The sequence below is a fragment of the Phoenix dactylifera genome, chromosome 3 (assembly GCF_009389715.1).
Source record: "Phoenix dactylifera cultivar Barhee BC4 chromosome 3, palm_55x_up_171113_PBpolish2nd_filt_p, whole genome shotgun sequence".
Taxonomy (NCBI): domain Eukaryota; kingdom Viridiplantae; phylum Streptophyta; class Magnoliopsida; order Arecales; family Arecaceae; genus Phoenix; species Phoenix dactylifera.
In genome coordinates, this window is record NC_052394.1 from 11,204,267 (window position 1) to 11,210,777 (window position 6,511).

At 44.2% G+C, this 6,511-nt stretch overlaps 1 long non-coding RNA gene across 1 annotated transcript; it reads left to right on the top strand.

Moving 5' to 3' along the window:
* The first annotated feature begins 951 nt into the window (after window positions 1–951).
* Window positions 952–3,187, top strand: LOC103723231. Its single transcript, XR_606590.4, has 2 exons — window positions 952–1,286; window positions 2,834–3,187. It is a non-coding gene; the product is annotated as an uncharacterized LOC103723231 (long non-coding RNA).
* The last annotated feature ends 3,324 nt before the right edge of the window (window positions 3,188–6,511 follow it).

Sequence of the window (6,511 nt, forward strand, 5' to 3'; positions counted from 1 at the left end):
TTTATATTTTTCCTCACATTTTCGATACACGTCACCTTTGATCTTTTCGTCATTTTTTATATCACATACAACATATACCAATATACTTCTACTTACTAGAGTCGTCTCAGATTTTCATTGTACATGTTCAAATCACTCAATTCTAGGTAACTTCTACAATTTTTGTGACTTTTGACAGAACCACTTCCCTTTTTTTCACTTACAATAACTGATCATAATTTTGTATCTATAATTTGAATCTACAATGGGTTTGCAGTAGAATGGTGCATCACTCCAAAAGGGGTTATATTTGTATATTCACTAAAGTGACCTCTCCTAAGTCTTAAGGCACCCTCAACAATACAAGTGGGTACCAAAATCTTGATGATATACAATCCAATAAGCTATTCTTCCAGATGTCACAGGTCAAGCCATGTCCCTTAATATTAGAGGCCGGACCGAGAACCTCACCTCAAATCGATACGTCGTCATTCGCGAGTAGCGAGCGATGCCGTAACAGCTCATCTCTCTTCTGCCGACTCCGTCGTCTCCGCCACCACCGCCCATGGAGACGCCGCACCACCACCCCACGAACACCTTCTTACGTCGTGGATATGGACACAATCTCCAGCCGCTGCCTCACCTTCAATCGCCCCAAGGAGCAGCTCCTCCGTGGCCACCGCTGCCTCCCATCGGATCCTCCCTCCTCCCCATGGTAGAGGCGCAGTGGACCCATCAGTGTTTCTACGAGTTTACCCCAACATGAGGAGGCCCACATAAGTCTTGGGAGGCCCACGTAAGTCTTGGACTTTGTCCACATGTGACCGTGGCTAACACAGACGTGCACGCGAGTTAGAGTGGTGGTTGTTAGAAGGGCGGCTACGGAAAGTTTTGGAATGGTAGGCTGACAATTCGCCTTTTAGTTTTTGTTAACCAAAAAGAGCTCTCTCTATCTACTATATATATATATATCAAAACCATTCTTTCTTGGGTTTAGAGAGTCCTGGCTCATAGGCTCTTGGATTTGAGAGAGGGAGGCAGGGAGCTAGGGAGAAAGAGAGAATGGGACCAGGAGGGCCTGGACCTGGACCAGGTGGACCGGGTGGCGGCTTCGGGCCAGGAGGACCGGGTGGCGGCTTCGGACCAGGTGGACCGAGTGGCGGCTTCGGGCCAGGAGGACCGGGTGGCGGCTTCGGACCAGGTGGACCGGGTGGCGGCTTCGGACCAGGTGGACCGGGTTGGGGGGCAGGACCGGGTGGCGGTTTCGGATTAGGGCTTGGTGGACCATGCGGCTGCTTATCTTCTTGGTGAGCTTAACCTTCTTCCCTTTCTTTTTCGGTTTTAACTCTTTTTTTTTCTCCCACCAAAAACAGAGAATTTGGTTTTTGTCCATATAATTTCGGAGTATTTTCCGTACATAGTTAAGAGTTTATCTTAAGGATCATCTTGCAACCTTTAAGACTCTAATCATGAGTTAGGGCCCATTAATTGGATGGTCAGATAGATTTGATCAATTGATCTATTCAACACATCCACGGAGAACCACCTCCAGTAGCATTAATTCTTCCCCTGTGGAGCTCTATAATTCTTCCTATATTCTTCGTATTGCCTCTTCGAAGACATATGGAAAATATTCTTTGCATATATCTAGCGCAAATGTTCACGAACTTTATATTATTCGTTGGACTGTTTTGATAAACATTTATCCTACCATCTGGTTGAAAAAAAAAGTAAAAAAATCGATATTTGAGTGATTGGGAAAACTAGTCAGTTATTGCAGGAGCCAATAGCAATCAAAAAGTAAATTATTCAACATAACTAAACATATTTTGAATTTTTGTTCAAAGCAGCATTTATTTTATGATGTTCGGTATATTAAGGTCCATTTGGTATCACTTCCATTTGTCTTATTTTTAAAATAAAAGAATAAAAATTATATTTCTATTTCATTTCTAAATTTAGAAAAATATATGTTTAGTATAGTTAATTATTTTTAGAAACATAAACATAGTGACCAAGTTCGTAATAGCAGTGGCAAAGATAGTTGAGACCATAGTGATGAGGATGCTAGTAATATGGCGGCAGCGATAGTGGTGGAGGTACTGACAATTTGGTGTTCATTATGATTATGATCATGGTGGTGTGGTAGAGAATATGATAGCAGTAGTGCCATGGTGGAGATGGTGGGAGTAGCAGCAGCAGTATTTCTAGCGATAGTGCTGGTAGTGGCAATAATGATGATGGTAGAAATAACGGCAACTACGACAATCATGGTGATGAAAGTGATAGTGGTAGTAATGATGGCAATGATGGTAGTGATGGAGACAATGGACGGTGGTAGCATTGGTGAAGATTGTGGAGGTTGTATTAGTGGTGATGGTGATACAAGATATAAGTTTTTTGTTTTTAAAAATAGTAAAATAACTTCATATATTTACTAGAAGGCGAACAAAGCAATGGACAGAATGGTGTCTTATGTTGCAGATCATTCTGGTAGAACATTATGGACAGACTATGCTACGACACCTTCTCCTTTTTAGTATTATTTATTTTTTAATATGATTAGCTGTACTCAAACTAAATAGAACTAAACCGTATGCTCTTAGCAAAAAAAAGAAAGTAAAAATTTGTTAATTTAATTTTTTTATTAGTAAAAATCTGTTCTTAGCAAAGATTATACTCATTTGTAATTATTTATTATATATATCTTTGGAAAACTGGGTTTTTTCTTTTTTACCCTCAAGGTAAATGTCTTGTGTTATTTTATCAGAAAGGTTAATTTACTTGTTTGCCAGGTAGCTATATAACTCATGGCAAATCTAACATGACCTTCTTGAACTTATTGTGATTGTAGCTTGAACTTCTTGTGTTGCTGCGGCTTGCTACGGGAATGTTGTGGCCCGTTTGGGCCTCCACGTTGATCGTGCCTGCTGAACCGTTTGATGAGATCGGGCGTGCAATAAATATAGGACATGGATGCATGTGCTTATGCTTCATATCTTCCATATGTCTTGCATAGACTTCTTTTATTTCTTGTGCTCTTAATATAGAAGCTTTGGATTTAGCATGGATTATGAGCCGGCCCTCAGGCCTAAATTCTATTTATTTTTAATCGGGCTTCGGTCCGAGGCTATGTAAAATTTGATATTTTCTGTGCCCAAGTCCGACCTATGATCAGCTATGGCATGGAATCAACCAGGCTGCGACATCTTTGTATTGTTAGTTCTTAATATGGGTGGAAATCGGATCAGGTCGAACAAGATATAGATTAGATTAGGTACATGATAGATAAAAACTTTGTCGACCTAAATCCATTTTGTTTAATAAATAGGTCAAAAATACATATTTGAACCTAACTATTTTATTAAATAGATAATCTAGCTTGTGCCACGAATTGAAACAACCTAAACGAGTTAAATGGTTAAGTATTGTGACCTCTAGTTGTTAAGCAACTTGTATAATGTCTTATCAATCAATTTGGCCACCCCTCACCATAATGGTCTACGTTGGTGGAGTTAGTGATTCCCAACCAGCTGCTACCTGTGGGATTGGTCAAGAATTGAGCCCTGCAAATTGGACTATGTTAGCATTCAAAAGAATCGAATTAGGTCTGAGGGGTCAAACCATGGATTGTTTTGGGTTTGCCGGTCTTGACTCAATGTTCGGCTAGATCAGGTACGAGTCGAAGATTTCTACATTGTTATCTTAATCTAATTTTAGTCAAACTCAATCCAAACTGATCTCTTGCAACCTCTCCTTTATAGTACTTTTCTTTTAGGAATGAAGTAATATGCTAAATACTCTTGATGGCAGTGACGAACTGTTGGGATACAACATATAGACCAAATAATATTCAACAGCTGAAGGACCAATTCAAATCTTTTTATTTCTGATTCTACAAGGTATTAGAAAAGTCTTGCAGCAAGATTGCTGATTTAGGCTGGAAAGCCAAAATAAACCAATTAAGTATTAGAAATGTCTTGGGGCGAAATTGCTGACTTACATCTTTTAGCAAACTGGGCCACCTCATGTGTAACCCTAATGTCAAGAGGCTCGCCTCAAGATTAGGGCAATATCATATAAATTCTAAAAAGACTGCTTACAAATATTTTTTAGCCAACCGAATCTTTGATAAGGAAGGAGCTATGTTTGCTTGCATTCTTATCTCTCTTGGCATGGGAAACAGAAGTCAAACAAGGTCGAAGATGTACCTTTAACTTTGAAAAAAAGAAAACGTAACCAGCTGAGATGGTTAACATTTTCAAATATTTTTCATCCATCATAAATTTCAAGGATCAAAGTTTATTATAGAGCATAGTTATTATTATTTAGAAGAGAAAAAAAAACAGGGACTCTGGAATTTTGCTAACTATTTATTACTGTTGTTTAATTAAATACCATCTTCTATAAAAATAGGTTAATAAAAGAAATGGAGTACAGTTTATTATCTACATTGACTCTGGAAAAACGTAATTAGAAAAATAAAAGTAAGGCTTTCAAGAATATGGGATTCCATAAATCCAAATGTGGAAAATCAGTTGATGAGCCTTTGACTGCATATTTCTTGACGAAGAGGTTGTTCAAATTTCTACCTATTTCTTTTTTTTTTCTTTTTTTTTTTTGCTTAAAACGGGTTCTTCAGACAACGCGTGTCCGAATACACCCAAGAACATCAAAATACAAAATCTCGCGTAGTGCCGATGGCAGCTCCCGCTCTCCTGCCCACAGGGCGTATCCCGAATAGTGTGCTGCATATGCAGCTACCCAGTCAGCCGCCCCGTTGGCCTCCCTGAATACATGCTTAGCCTCAAAGGCCACACCATCCCTCACCATCATCCTAATATCCCGAATCAAAGGATGGCCAGTGCTCCCCCGCCGAATCCACCCAATGACAGTGGATGAGTCGCCCTCCAAGATGATCGAGCTAGCCCGCAGTACCCGCCGCGCATGGCAAAGGCCGGCCCAGGCAGCTCGCAACTCCGCCTCTGGCACTGATATGTCGAAGAGCCGGCAACCGCCCGCTGCCACAACCCTAGAGTGAGGGTCTCGTATGACGAAGCCTGCACCGCCTCGTGTACCACTGTCTAGTACTGAACCATCAAAATTGACTTTGAGGAAACTCGGGGGTGGGGGCTCCCAGGTGAAGAACACCATCCGAAGAACTGCCTGAGCAGAGAAGGAACCCCAGGTGTCCCGAGCTATCAAGGTCGTATCTGAAGGGCTGATAGGTCTGGACTCCATCGCCAGTACTCGAGCAGACTCCGCAACAAACCTCGGCGACATCCTACGCTCACCAAAGGTACAAGCGTTCCTTGCCAACCAGATCTGGTGGGCGGTGCAAGTCGCTCGGATAGCCTCCTGACATGTCCGGGGACTAGCCAGCCACTGACGTATCATCTGTAGGAACAGTCTCCTCTCCCGCCACACCTCCTCTGGGATACCCGTCCACTGCCATGTCAACCTCGCCCAAAAGCATCCAAATAGTACATGGTCAACTGACTCATCTGCACCGCAGGCCCCACACTCCGCAGGGATCCCCAAACCACGTCGGCTCAGCACTGCTCTCGTCGGAAGGCGGTCCCACATCACCTTCCATAGAAAAAGTGCTGCTCTCGGATGAAGCCTAGACCTCCAAATCCAGGCACCGTCCCATCCACTCTCATGCTCACGTTGAATCACCCGGGCCAGATCACCCAGCCTAACACTGGCCCTGCATGAAGTGCCCCGAACAACTGATGGAGTCTGTCCACGTCCCACTCTGCCCTCCCTGGTGCTAAGAGGTCGCACACCCGGAGCCCCACTGCTGCCTCGAAATCCACCGTCGTCGGCCAATATCTCAAGGGAATGGTATCTACCCACGGATCATCAGTCACAACAATGGTCCGGCCATCGCCCATCAGCCACCTGGTATGAGCTAACACGGTCGGCAGGTACCTCCCAATCTCGCGCCACATGAAAGAGATACGGCGACCACGCCGTGCCACCTCAGGGCTCCCTCGGCCATATCTAGCTGCCATCACCCGACTCCAAAGCCCATGTGGCTCCAACAAAAAGCGAGCTGCATGCCGTGCAATGAGAGTCTCACGCCGCTCCAGAAGGGACTGAACTCCCAGACCACCCTCACTGGTGGGCCGGCATACCCGCTCCCAGGCCACCAAATGTACCCCACGGCCCCCACGATGGGACCCCCAAAGGAAGCTCCGGAGAAGACGTTCAATCTTCAACAGAGTCGTCTTAGGGACCACAGTGTTGGCCATGAGATATACCGGCATGGACCCAAGCACCGATCTGACAAGTGTCAGCCTCCCCATCATGGATAGAGATGATGCCCTCCATCACTCCAGCCTGCTCTCGACCCGCTGCACCAACCCCGAGCACTCCGCCACTCGTAGCCTCCGGCCTGTGATGGAAACTCCCAGGTAAACCAGAGTCCCCTCCTGCTCGGGCATCTGCAAAATACTCCTGATCTCCTGTCTGACTCTGCTCTCTGTGCTAGGGCTGAACTGGATGGCTGACTTCGTAAAGTTTATTC